Source organism: Rhynchophorus ferrugineus, unplaced genomic scaffold (genome assembly GCF_030347505.1).
Source record: "Rhynchophorus ferrugineus isolate W39M unplaced genomic scaffold, kcgeb_rfMv2 rfM7, whole genome shotgun sequence".
NCBI classification, from domain to species: domain Eukaryota; kingdom Metazoa; phylum Arthropoda; class Insecta; order Coleoptera; family Curculionidae; genus Rhynchophorus; species Rhynchophorus ferrugineus.
This window is the reverse complement of record NW_027472586.1, coordinates 35,776,537-35,791,375: the sequence shown is the minus strand read 5'-3', so window position 1 is coordinate 35,791,375 and position 14,839 is coordinate 35,776,537. Positions and strand designations below refer to the sequence as shown.

General features: G+C 31.9%; 1 protein-coding gene across 6 annotated transcripts in view; it reads right to left on the bottom strand.

Annotated features, from left to right (window-relative positions):
• Positions 1–14,839, bottom strand: part of AstC-R2 (Allatostatin C receptor 2) — a 471,654-nt gene that overhangs the window by 98,544 nt on the left and 358,271 nt on the right. The gene's annotated exons all lie outside the window — the stretch shown is intronic.

Below are 14,839 nucleotides of genomic sequence, written 5' to 3'. Positions count from 1 at the left end.
GAAAAAATTCTGTTGGATATTTGGAAAGAGGTGCAAACCAAACCAAACCACAGGCACACTGGATAATTTTCCGGTATTACTATGGGCCTAACCGCCCTAGGACGTGTTCATATTTACCAAAAAGTAGGTTATAGTCCTTCCATATGCGTTAATTCGTATACTTTATCACAAAGCTACTCCCAGTTAGGATTTATTCCAAAAATGATTTATGTCTAGTTTTCTCACAGATAACATTTTCCTGTAAAACTGTTGCTGGAGCTTGGATTCATGTCCTGGGTCTTAGTATGTTTTCAGGTTTCCTAAAATGGCAGGTAGAACCTTTTTTCTTTTTCGGCCTCTCTACATTGCCCAATTCTCCCATTATTATCAATAATTCTGTTTTATCATTTGATTTCATCGCTTCATTATCTAAACATTCCTCATTAGCCGATTTGTTTTCCAGTCAAACTGAACATTTGAAAAACATTTAAGCAGACAAAGTATTACATTCACAATTTCTGGAATTTGAAACAAAAATTAGATGTGCTGTTATAATAACAGGAAATTGTTTTGATGGGTTCCAACGATAAAATAGTAAGTAATAAAATATTTTTAACAAAAAAATTGAATCGGCGAAAAATAAATAAGAACTCACTAAAAATTAAAAAATAATTTCGATTTTTATCACAAAAAAAACATTTTAAAATAAAATATGTACATAATAATCGTTGTAATGACTAAATAAAAATAAACAAAAACACTACACGTACTTTATATTCTACTATGTACACACAATTTAACTTAATACCTACCTAAACCTATTTATCTTCTTTAAAAACAATTTAAATCGTTTCAAAATAAAACATGTACATAATAATCGTTGTAATAACTAAATAAAAATAAACAAAAACCTTATGTTATCTATCAACTACACGTATTTTATATTCTACTATATACACACAATTTAGCTTAATACCTTCCTAAACCTATTTATCTTTTTATAATACTATTTTCACTATTACCAGCTAACTACTTTCAAGTCGGTGCCGAACTCAAAAAGTTATATTAATTTATATTCTTTTTGTTGTTAATATAATTTTTTGTATATGTAATAAAAATATTTTGTATATTCTCTAATTTAGTTTTTTTGCACAAAAAAAATTTAAAATAAAATACGTACATTATAATAGTTATAATAACTAAACTAAAGTAAACAAAAAACTTATTTAACATATCTACTACACGTATTTTATATTCTACTACATACACACCATTTAGCTTAATACCTGTACATCACTTTACTTAACTACTACCAACTGATCAGTTTGAAGTCGGTGCCGAGCCTAAATATTACAAAAATTATAATATAATTTTGTGACATATCCACAAAATTAAATTACAAACAAAACAAATCTAATTTGTTGCTCGATACCGACTTCACGACACGGACAACCATTTGCCTCAAGAGGCTTTTCATTACTATTTTTGATTTTAAGTCGATTGATGACAGGCTTTGAAAGTTTTGAGTGAAGTAACGACGTTTACATCTCTCTGTATTTCCTTTGTGATGTGTGAAAATTTGAAACTTTGTGGTAATCCCGTCGAATCATTAATAAAATGTAAATTCGTAGACAAAACAATATAGCAATTGTTTTATTATAAGGAGCTTTACTTTTGATTGTTTTAGACATAAAATTCGGTTGAAAGCAATGAAAGAATTAAATTAGAAAGTATAGATAACACAACAGTACTGCAAAGAACGCGTTTTAACGGACAACGACTGAATGTGAAGAAGCGTCATACAATTGACAAATGACGCGCGTATACTGTGTTGCTATGCCACAAAAACTAACTAAATTAAGCTAAAAAATAACCCTTTAAAAACAACATTTGTTCAAACAAATATAATAAACTATAAATTAAATAATTATGAGTACTGTCCCTAATAATTTAGCCACTATTACATACACTAACCGTTTCTAAATATAGCAAAATTTATATTTGCCACTGGACTGAGACAAAAGACCCATGACTTGATTAGTGGATAATTCCTTTATCAAAGCTGTGCCCGTTGTTTATCAGAGCGCAACGACGTCATGCAACATCTGCAATAATAAAAAAAACATATATATCTGCTCAGTTTCATTTCAAACAATATGTACTGGCGACACGGTCGCGACTAACAAAAAAAAACGTTTAAACAAATCGTATATCTTTTAGTAAAACCGCGAAAAATATAATCCGTATTATTTGCATAATGTTGGTAATTCCAAAAGTGAACATAATTTTATTATATACAATAATTTTCGTCGAAAGTTTACTGTTTTATCTGATGAAACGTATATCTATATAAATAAAAATCAATTGGCGAATATATAGGCAAGCGCGTTATATCAGAACGATTCTACCTATTTGATTAATTATTTTTAGTTGTGGCAGGAAAATTTTGTATGAGAGAAAATGTTACAAAAAATTACGAAAGTGTGAATAATTTGGGTTACAATTAATGTCAACGAGTGCGCGAGGCAGAAGACAACTCCTTCAAAAATATTGACAGATTGTTCAGTTTCTTAAGTTACAATTTGCTGTTACAATTGATCAAAAGATATGTCTGAAAGAAAACAGACATTGTTGTTTTGTGAGAAAACCAGTAAACGATTATAAAAATAAATTTATATTATAGATCCTATTGTTATCGGCCTATGTTTAGCGCTAAGATAAGCGCTGCTTAAACAGGTCACGGCACATTTGTCTAAATAAGTGGTAATCAGAAGGAGCAAACTCTGGAAAGTACAGCGGGAGAATACACTTTTGATCGCCAGTAACAATACGATGCAAAAAAACATTTTCACTTTTGCCCTCTTGGCAAATTCAATTCATCAAGATCACATTCAAGCCAAGATAAATTCATACAACACAGAATATCCAACTTTTGGATCCTTCCCTTGTTTTTCAAGATATTGAAATTATTTATTGTATTACCCCCAACAATTTTGCATATTCGTATTCGTATTACTTTACATGGATCATCATCTAGTAATATCTTCAGACCCTTGTCTTTTTGGCTGTCCAGAATGCTATTTGTCGTCGGTGTCAAAATCACGATTTCTAACACCCGATATCAGTATTCACACATTGAAATTGATCGAGGATTATTATCAAAACCTTCGCACAGAATTTGATGATCTTCAGCTACCTTTTTATTCAAGTTGAAGTAAAAAAGTAAAACTTCCCGCAAATGCTATCTATTCAAAATAATTAAAGGGTATTTAAAAATATTAGTTAGATACATTGAATGAGTATAATCTCTAGAATAAGTTAGAATAGTCCTTAAAATAGGTTAGGATTGGTTTTAGAATAAGTTAAAATAGTATCTAGAATAAGATTTAGATTATAAGATTGTACAGCAGATCACTTACTGAAACGATCTTCCAAAGGTCCGAATAGTTATATTATATGTTATAACAGAAATCATAAAGTAATACTTATTGTTGAAATTCTAAGAGATTAAAAAAATAAATGTTAGTTAAAACTTCTAAGAAATAAGTCATACGGAAAAGTGAAGCTGCTGCGGTGAGACTTCAACATGAAGTTGGTTCAAATGTACCCGATGCGAATGCAATTAAAATTAATTTATAGGCCATAAGTGCTCTCGGCTATTGTAATATTTCGAATATCTCGAAGATAAAATTTAGCACATTACCCATATTATAGGTTCCATCTAAAACGGCCCACACAATGTACTACATATTGGATAGACAATCGATGCAAGCAGTTGCTCGGTATATTCGCTTCACACTTAAACATCTCTCAAATATAGGCAATCTGTAGTACGACAAGTTGTACTACAGATTGGATAGAAAATCGAAGCAATTGATTGTACTACAGGTTGTACTACAGATTGCATAGAAAATCGAAGAAATTGATTTTACGATAAGTTGTACTACGGATTGGATAGAAAGTCGGAGCAATTGATTGTGCGACAAGTTGTACTACAGATTGGATAGAAAATCGAAGGAATTGTTTGTGCGACAAGTTGTACTACATATCGGATAGAAAATCGAAGCAATTGTTTGTGCGCTAAGTTGTACTACATATTGTGTAGAAAATCGGAGCAACTGATTGTACGACAAATTTTACTAAGGATTGGTCAGCAAATCTATGCAATTGATTGCACGACAAGTTGTACTTTAGATTGTGTGGGAAACTGGAGCAACTGATTGTACGACAAGTTGTAATACAGATTGGGATATAAACTGGGATATATTTAAATTTTGTTGTTGCCTGTTCAAACATCAGTCATCATACATCAGTGCACGGATGTTCAAACAAAAATTAAACACTCTATATGAAAAATTATGTTTGAACAGGACGTCTAGAACACACAGAATGTTACATAAAAAATAAATATCACTTTAGGATTTGTATGGCTCGGTGAATGGAGGTAGAACAATATCAAACGGTGGTGGTTACATGACGCCGTTATTGGTGGCACGTCTGAAGTGGCTGACTGCTCAGTGACTGAATAATCTATACTACTCTTCAATTATATCCGAGATCAACGTCTCGGGGTTGCCAGATCTTGTTTATCGTTAACTGGACGTCTCCTCTGGTATCCTGCAAGGGTTTATATTTTCACGGAATAATATTTTCAGGGTTTTTGTAGGCCGCTATTCCAAAATGTAAAATTCGACATGCCGCAAGGTCGCTACATCATAAAGTCAGAGAAAATTAATTTAAATATATTTGTTTTAATCAGTTGTAGGTTGTTCCTCACTTTATGAGTCTTCAGCTATCACCACCATCAATAATAACGTTGCAACAATCAAAAACCGTTTCCTCTGGATTCCGACGCCTCGCTATGGCGATCGAATTCGAAAATTCTTTTAACGCGAGTTAAATAAGTTCTCCCTGCGAGAAAATTAATTAAACAGTCGTCAGGTCTGCGAAGTTTCCGAGGAATTCTTTCGGGTGGGAGGCGTTTTGCGTTGGGGCAGCGCAGGGTCGTAGCCGGGGGACGGGGAGCGGTTCTTTTTGGTCTCCACGAAGATGTCATTGTCAGAGGACGAGATAATTACGGTTTGTTGGACTGGGATGTTTGAACAATAAAATAAGAAACAATGCAGACCTTAGCTGCAAATTTATTAACGTACTTTGTTTGTGCTGAGGCGATAAATTACAATGTTATTCGATGAAACGAATTGAGAAGTGTTATCAAATATCAGGCCTATAAATTAATTTTAAATGATTTATAATATACCGTGTTACTGTCTATTAAATCGCATCTGGTACATTTGTGACTAACTTCATGTTGAAGCTTAAGTTATAGCCTTAACTTTCAGCATGTGCCATTTCGCTGAAGTGAATTTGTATCGAGTAAATCGCGTTTTAAAAGTGGATACTTTGACATCAAAGACGAAGAGCGTTCTGGAATGGACGAGGATTTGAAGGCATTTCGCGATGAAAACATAAATGGAGATCGCTATGTACTACAATTAATTCATTTAAGCCGGATACTGTGCGAAAAAATGATCGGAATAGGAGCAAATATACAATAATATTATTCTTCATGACGCCAATGGGAACCGCTAACCCATATGTCGTATTCTCCGGACATTGTTCCTTCTGATTGATTATTATTTATTCCGCCATATCGCATTATTTCTTATGAAGATACCAAAAAAAAAATGATTATCTCAAAACATACATTGTTCTTCCGCGATTGAATGTAGTGTCTATCGAAGGACAATACTTTGAAAAAATACATTGCACTAATTTTTCAGAGGAGTTATATTACTTTACGACATTAAACATTTTTTCTGAAAAGCTAGCACATCTATGGGCTTCATTGTTATGAGTAACTCCGCCAAGGTCATGGAGACATGAATGACATGTTTTACGCTTATTGTCATTTGGTTCTATAACCATATAAACTTTCCAAAAAAAAACTTGAAACCTGTTTGTACACTCTATATATGAATAAATATACAAAATTCGGTATAAAAAATATATATTCCTCTAGTTTATTAAGACCAATAAATCGATATAGGAGAAGTAAATTTGCTTACGTCCTATTGGTCCAGACATCCATCTCGAACATGTAGAATGGCCCAATAAAAACGTCACATAAAAAGTAACATCTATAGCAAAAAAAAACATTTTATATTTGGTAAAGCTACTCAGTATTTATTGATTGCTGTAATATTCGGTCGTTTCGAGCAGACAGAACGCTTTGACAATGTCTAGGGCTGGAGACTCGTTTTAAAGCTCCTTTTCTTGTCTAATTTTTCCGCATATTACATCGAATTTATCGATACAATAACAGAACGTAAGTCGCTTAGAGCAATAAAAAGGGAAATTTTCACGAAAATAGCCGCAAAGTAAAAACTATAGTGAAGAACTGTATATATATTTGCCCTTTAATATGTTCTTCAGGTGCTTCTGTATATTATGATGATCATTTTTTACTTCAGAAAACATTTATTGACACAAACTGATAAAATATTTATTTATCTAAATAATAACTAGTAAATAAGATGAGTGATTTTGAAGTTTGAATCTGGTAAACTATATAAAAAAATATTAATTTGCACCGTACCATTAATATGAAGCCATGAAAGTCATCATCAACTTTTTCAACATTAATTTATCTCAACGAAAGAGAATAAATCATTTGTTTAGATGATATCAGCTCGAAAAGGCATCTAAACACTCAAATATTCGATTCTGTATAGGATTTATAGGCACATCATTCGCGACTATAAATTATTTATTATATACGAACAAGCATTAGAGGCGTGTTTGTTTAGCATCATCGTAGCTATCCATACATCCACACGATCGTAAATCTGGCAAAAGTTAACGTTTATTATGTGGTAAATGATAATAACATTAACAAAACAAAATTGGAATCATTAGAATGTATATGAAATTTGTTAACACTTAATAATTTGTATCAATATTATGGAAAGTGGTATAAAATATTAGGTAATAAAATTGGGTGTTTCACTCACCCAATTGTAGTCCACTTTATTTTGATTTTATTTCGTCGAATTAGATTTCATCATTATTGTTTCATTTATATTTTTTAGTTCTACTTTTAACGACCAGGGTGCATCCGGACTAGACATACTGCATAACGTAAAAATAGATCAAAATAAATAATGGTATTACTGATTTCTTGGGCACATATTACAATGGGAATCATGAAAGAATTACAAAAAATTATATATTTGGTAAAGAGATAATCTAAGAAATATTTTTAACAAAGAAATTGAACCGACTTCAAAAAATAAATAAGGAACTCACTAAAAATTTAAAAACAATCAAATTTGGTATAGTTAGTGCTTTGTCCCCGTCTGATCCTAACTTTAGTTCACTGGTTCAATGGGACTACCTTGGAAGTGCACTCTTTCGAATAAAAGAAGAATTTTGAAAATCGGTCCATAATTGACGGAGAAATCGGCGAACATGCATTAAAAAAATATATACAGCTGAATATAGAACCTCCTATTTTTTCGAAAACGTAAAAAAATAACAGTTGTTTTTGATTTACAGGTATGGGCATTAAGATATTAGTAGAAATAAAATCAAATTATTCACTCAAATACCAATCAGAAGTGTTACTAAGCTTTGAAATGATTCAATTTTTCCTTAAATGGAGATACAGAATGAAATTATGATTGAAAAACATGATCCAAACTTACCAAGACAAAGTTATTCACAGTATTGTTCACTATCTCATTTTCGGAGATAAATTGTTTTCTAATTGATAACATGGAAATAGATTTTAAAAGAGCTTCGGCTATTGAATTTCTGAGAAACGTTTTGATGCGCTTTAGTGTTGAGAAACACCTTTCGGCCTCTGAGGTTGTCATGGGAGTTTTTACCACGATTTCTAAAAATTGTCTAGTTTCCTTTAACGTATTTCATGGATCATTTACTATTAAACATTTTAAAAGAGGTAGTGCACCATTTAATGTTCTACAATTATTTCTTGAATAAATAACTGCAGTCCAGTTCGTAATCGTTCTTTATCAAGTGTGGCATAAAATGAACATACGGAAGTGAGATTATCCTCAGGAAATTTACTATGCAACTACGAAATGGTCTTTAAAATAAAAGCGATCTTTTGTACAATTTATTATATCATCACACACCTCTAAAGCAGAATTTCGGTAATGGAATTTACTGTTGCCTGGATGGTTGTGTTTATTTTTTGGTGGCTTATAACTTATTATATCTGATGCTTCAAATGATGTTATTATATCGAACTTATTATTCCAGTGGGTTCGATATTTCTTTGCATACGTTTATAACTATATACAATCTATGAAAAATAAAGAGTATCCAATGATATAATTGCTAGTTAAGAATTAAGAAAACAGTATTATTGATATTCAATGAAGAACAATTGTCAAGGCATATTAAATATATCATTGAATGTATATATAAATATATTTAACAGGGCTGCCAAAAGGTTGCTTCTTTATAGCTGATAATAACAACACAACTCAATAACTTCAATACAAATAACAAAATTAAAACTATAACATTTGATGATGAATATTTGCTTTTCTTAAGTTTTTAGCAGGTCTCAGGTGATATAATGATCATAATACATTCAAACACCTAAATTCCCATATTTTACATTTAATAGTGCTTACATTCAGATAAAATTCATTTTTGCCGACTGGGTAGGCGTAGTGGTGAAGGCGACTGGATGGTCCACCTACTGTTGAGATTGTCGCGGGTTCGAATCCTGCTGGGACATGGTTGTGTTTGGGATGCGTATGTTTGTGATTGTTTAATATTTGTGATTGTCCTAGGTAAGAGTGCAAAATCCGACAAAGAAAATGATCAGTCACGGCAGTAACTAGGCTGAGTAAGACCGGATGTGTTCTGCGATGATTTCTAAGTCGGTCACTCGCTAGTTGGTAAGCTGAATGCCGAGGATCGTGGTTCGGAGCCCACATTAAGTTGCAGGTCCAGTAACTGAAAACTCCAAGATATTGACGCGACTAAAATCAATAAAAACTGAACTAAACTATTACTTTTATTTATTTTAGGTTTTCGCGACTGATACTTGATCATGACGTAACTAATATTATTAAATAATTCCTTACAAGGATAATAAAACGGGGTGTTTCAATTACTAGCCATGAAGTTTTTTAGAATATTGAAGAAAATTAATAACACATATTGTCTAAAGAGTGTACAGTTATATAACATATGATATCAAATATCCCGCAATTGTTCAGACATATTAAAAATGTTATTATATGTACGTATAGATGAGTTTGAGGGCTACGAAAACCTTCTCTATAGCTGAATAAAAATATAAATAAAAAAAGAAAATTATAACATTTGGTGATGTTCGTTTTTCTTAGAGTTTTTTTTATATTTTAAAATCTCCCTTTACAAACTAGGGGTTTATCTGGATTGGACCTACAGTTTAACGTGGGGTCTGAACCACGGTCTTCTGCATTAGGTCTACCGACTGGCGAGTGACCAACTTAGAAATCATCTCAGAAAACATCCCGTCTTATTCAGCCTGGTTACTGGCGTGACTAGGATCATTTTCCTTATCGGATTTTGCATTCTTACCTAGGACAATCACAAATATTAAGCGATCACAAACATACATTTACTACCATGCCCCAGTAGGATTCAAACCCGTGATTATCGCAATAGTAGGTGAACCGCCTTGCCGCATTTACCACTGTCCTAATTAAACCGGCTATTAGATCTTTAGGAGGTATGTTTTTAAAGTAATAAAATGATCATAATACATTCAAGCCTACCTAACATAATGTTCCATAGACCATTATTTCTCTTTTCTCAACTTTAGATATAAAAGTGTTTATATTCAGACAAATTTCATTTTAAAGCATTCTAGAAATATCTATTTTTGGAATTTTGTTTAGTAAAATTGCCTACTCCATATACTGTGAAACATTTTACCGCATGTAGAGTAAAAAATAGTCTGAAATGTCTAGGTTAAAAATAGCACATATCCAGAAGACGAGATTTATATCTGGAAAACGTATCATCCTGGAAATTTTATTAACAATTTTTAGTATATAAATAGAGCGTAATAGTTTTTTTTGCAAGCAGTACTTTATTCCGTCCTTTTTTAACTATTCTAATATCAAGAAAAACAATTTTTTCCTGTTTTATAAAGCGCTGAATCCAATATGAGATCCAATGTTTTCGGTAATATATGTTTGAATCGGATTTATATAAAAAAGAACCAGAAATATCAAAATATTTTGTTTATTTATATATAGCACCAGTTTGAAATAGACAAACTATTAAATATAGTGTTAGGGAAAAGTGTTTTAGTTATTTCATAATAGATGAATAGAGTGAATAGAATGAGATAGAAAAAACCTAATACCAATACACCAGTTTGGGTTTATTAACAAGCATTCAACCATTGACCAGGTCCACGAATAACAAATGTTATTGAAAAGGCCTACGAAAGTAAAAAAGTATGCTCAGCTATATTCTTAGATGTAGCACAAGACGTAGTACCGAAAATGTTACCAAAATGACACCCGAACTATTAAAATCGTACATTACAGCCAGAATGTCTAGAGCTAACCAAGAAGAAGCTTGCTATACAATAAAAGAAGCTAAAGCAGGTGTACCACAAGGATATGTACTACTCTACACTTGTGATATACAACAAATTACTATTATATAAGCAAATATTGAAACCTATACGGACATACGGAGTTCAATTATAGGGATGTTCTGCAAAATGTAACATAAACAAAATACACATTTTTCAAACAAAGTCCTGATAGGTATTGTAGGCGCATTCAAATACTACAATGACTACCTACATCGAGGTCTTCAGATACCCACAGTCAGTCAAGAAATCGAGAGAATTGCAAGGGAGCACGAGGTAGAGACTCCATTCTTATGAGAATGTTGAAGTATTGCAACTTTTGGATACCACCCGAACAGGACACAGACTCAAAAGAACCAAACCATCTGATCTTGTGTGGTGTTGTGTAGTGAGATGCATATAATAAAAAATACAGCAGTGACATGTATAATTATTATGTCATTAGAGACTGAGATAGGGCCGATGGGCCCTCCTAGTTAAATACCTAGATTTAAGTTATCATAAGTACTTGAAGAAGAATTGTATGTTAGTCGGAAACGACTAGTAACAATATAGTAATTAAACAATAATAAAAAAATAGATGACTCTAAAGTCTCATAACTGTATGAATGTTTGTTTGTATTGACTTTGTTTGTTCGAACACTCAGTACTATTTTGTGGAAGGAATTTGCATGGGAACAGAAAGCACTGATTAATTTAAAACTTATTTATTTCAATGTTAAAGACTATATGTCGACGATGCAGAACTGATGCTGGAAAGGAATAAAACAGTAAAGGAAGGAGAAAGCGACGTCGTCATACTGTCTCTTATATACGGGATCGCATGGTACCAACGCTCTAGGGTTAGCAACATCCAGAGTGCGTGTAATTTTGGTGGAGGTACGAATGTTGTAGCGGTCGCTACAAAAAATCTAACGGCTCCATTTACTTCCACTAAAGAAGATTAAAAAGACATTTGAAATATTTGCTTATATATTCTAAAACGTTATGAAATTTGCAAAAACAGTTTTACTATTTTTAGAAAGTTTGGCATTTTTATGGGTATTTTTGTATATTTTTACAATTTATCTTTGAATCAAATTTATGAAGAAATAAATCCGAAAATGGCTAAAAATCATAAATAGCCATCGGTATATATATGGAAAAAATGTAAATGGGATTGAAAATGGCGCGAAAATGAATTTATTTTTCCATATTTTATGGATAATCTGCGAAAATAACGATGGAAATATCGTTTTTTATATTTCATCAAATGCCGTTAAGCTATTGCAAAAAGCGAAAACAACTTTTCACTAAACGAAGTTAATATTTATATTTTTTTGTATCTAAAAAGTAGAAAAACAATTTAAATATGGAAACTGTATTTTTTGGATGACGTTCATGAGGAAAAACACTCAAATAAGACAATAATAAAATTACTAGTGAAAAAACTATTTGATATTTTCCCATTTATTTAAAGTTATACAATTTGTCAGTTTATCTCGATTAGCAGTATGTTTGGTGATTTTTTTAATAAAAGTATCAATTAGCGAGTGATTTTCGTGCGTCAAATTATTGAAAATATTGAGCAGGTTTTACAATCAATAAAATTAATGCAAAACGCATGCATATAAGTAGTAGAGTATATTTAAAAATAGTTCAGATGTACAGAAAAATTTGTTTCGTTTTGGTTGGCTATCAACCTCCTCAATTGAGGGTGAATAGAATAATATAGTTCTCAACAAATGGAAGGCACCAAATTGTCGAAAAATTCCTGTTTCTTGCTTTTAAGTCATGATGAAACCATTCCTCTTTCTTTTATCTTAAAAAAATTAATTCGCAAAATATTATTGTGAATGAATTTCTGGCCAAGAACTCATATTCATGTGATGATTCCAACTAGTTTATTTCTCTTTCCAAAACTCTTTAATTACTACTTCCTGGCATTCTGTTTCTGTCTATTGAATATATATTATATATACAATAGATTTGCCTTGATAAATCCCAGTTCAATTTTTGTTTAAACCGGCTTGGTGGCGCAGTGGTAAAGGCAACAGGACGGTCCTACTGTTGCGATGGCCGCGGGTTCGAATCCTGCAGGGATATGGTCGTAAATTTATATTTGTGATTGACCTAGGCAAGACTGTAAAATCCGACAAGGAAAATGATCCCAGTCACGCCAGTAACCAGGCTGGGTAAGAGCGCACGTCTTCTGGGATGATTTCTAAAGTTGGTCACTCGCCAGTCGGTAGCTTGCAAGGACCGTGGTTCGGAGCCCACGTTAAACTTCCAGTTAGGCCCAGTTCAGATAAACCCATAGTTGGTAAAAGGAGACATTAAAATATGTATAAAAATGAAAAATAATAAATTTTTTTGTTTATATATCTTTTTCATTTGTAGTGCGAAACTAATTTTTTAGAAACATGATATAAATAATCCAAACAAAATCGAAGGGCGCTGAAAAGTTTAAACGTATGAATGAGGATATGATAGTTAAGAAACGATAAGTGACATCAGTGTTTCGTAGTGCTTTTGATTGCTGTTTGACTTAACAACCAGTATTTCTCGTTCAGAATCAGTTCTCGGGTGAATTCCTTCCACAAAATAGTAGTGAGTGTTCGGACAAACAATCGTATCCGACAGCCACACATTCCGACCGGCCAGACGAACATTCCTACAACCTCATTAATAAATAAGTATTGCGTGTATATCAGTTAGTCATATTATTTGGCCATTCTCTGAAGTCAATTATAATATATGATCTAAAAACGTTTGATTTGGTTGCAATTTGTTGTTTCCGAAAAGAAACTGTTTAGGAAATATTTATTTTAGTAGAAGTTTATGTGTTATTCATTTTCATGATGATTTTTTCCCCATCACCAGAAGTCATTTTGGTAAAAAAAAATTGAATCCGAAGCATTTTCATTGTTTTTGATTTTTTTTTTATTTTTTTGTAAACTGAATTCTATAATACAGTTTGGAAAGTTTCTATTTAGAGCATGATAATGTAAAATTTTGTGGAAAAACGAATTTATAATTAATTATACTTTGGCTAAATTCGTTTTTTATAGCCGAATTCCATTATGCTCTACGGACAAGGAGTTGCAAATTCAACGGTCTATTATAGGGATTGTTAGGAAAGTTGTATCGTAAATTTTCGCCAGATAAACTGTCAGTTTAGTCGGACTGTAGCCCGGCCAGAGTTTACAGATTATGCGGGATGCTCTGCCAAATTTATAGCCGCTGTAGCTAAGCCCGTTTTTACGGAACAAAGCTGTAATATTTTCATAAATATCTTAGTTAATGAGGTTTGTAAGTTGGTCTTAGAAAAATACATCGTAATTGAATTTGACAGGTTCAGTACATATTCTAGAGCCTCCGGTTATATTTTGTGTTGCCCGTCTTCATATTAATTTATTACTAAAGCACGTATATTACCTTAAATCTTGTCAGCTTAATATTTTTATATAAGGTATTGCTCTGATTTGATGTTGGACATTTATTTGTTTAACTAACAAAGCGTTTGATATGGCATTTTTAAAGTTATATTGTGATGTTCCTATTTACTTAAAAAGAAGGCCTTTTAGTTTAACATTTCAGCGTTATAACAGGATTACACATATAGATAGTCAAAGGTAGGTTTAGTTTCAGTTGTTACAAATAGGATAAATTAATTCAATAACCTAAATTTTGAAAAGTAAATTAATATGTCAAGTTTGTAATATGACATACTTAATAGCTAGAGAAACAAAGATTTCACCATGAGCTTGCTGCACAACTAAAGTCGATAACAAGAAGGATCATCTTCTCCGTCCTCCAATTTAATGATTTTAGTATCCACATATACTGAATTTCGGCAGCATCTTTGTCGGATCCGTAATATAGATGTTAATCTAATCTATATTTTAAGAATTTGTAAGGTTTTGAAAGTTGGAAGCCACAGGACAACAAAGAAGAAATATATTTCTTAAATAATTTCTCAGAAACAAGAAATCAACAAGCTTTTATACCACTGTATCACCAGATATCATCAAGGTAGTATTTTCCATAAAACAATCCATATGATTATTATCTTACGAATGAATTTTATGTAGGGTACGATAAGTCAAGAAGAGTTACAGGCAAAAAATTAATTTAAGTCTGTTTATATAAGTCTTTTCTTGTTAAGAATTGTGATAAGGCTCAATATTGAAGCAAATGCAAGTAGCCAATATGAATCTCAGAATAATATTCAACAATTGAATT